We start from the raw sequence: 210 nt of genomic DNA, 5'->3' as shown, positions 1-210 counted from the left end.
TAAACCAGAGTTATTTACAGGAACATAAGTGGTAAAACTATCTATAAATATACTTACGGCGAGAAGGGAAGTGTGTTTCAAGGTTGTACAGTGGGTTAGTTTCAATGCCTTGGGCATTAGTATGATTGATTTGGGCACAGCATATGATGACAGTAGGATTAGAAGTAGATACTCGTGCATTTTTCTATGCTGTAACGATTATGATTGCAA

The sequence above is a fragment of the Cystoisospora suis genome, assembly GCF_002600585.1.
Source record: "Cystoisospora suis strain Wien I chromosome Unknown contig_1744, whole genome shotgun sequence".
Classification (NCBI taxonomy): Eukaryota; Apicomplexa; class Conoidasida; order Eucoccidiorida; family Sarcocystidae; genus Cystoisospora; species Cystoisospora suis.
The sequence above is the reverse complement of the archived record's forward strand: the minus strand, read 5'-3'. Positions refer to the sequence as shown.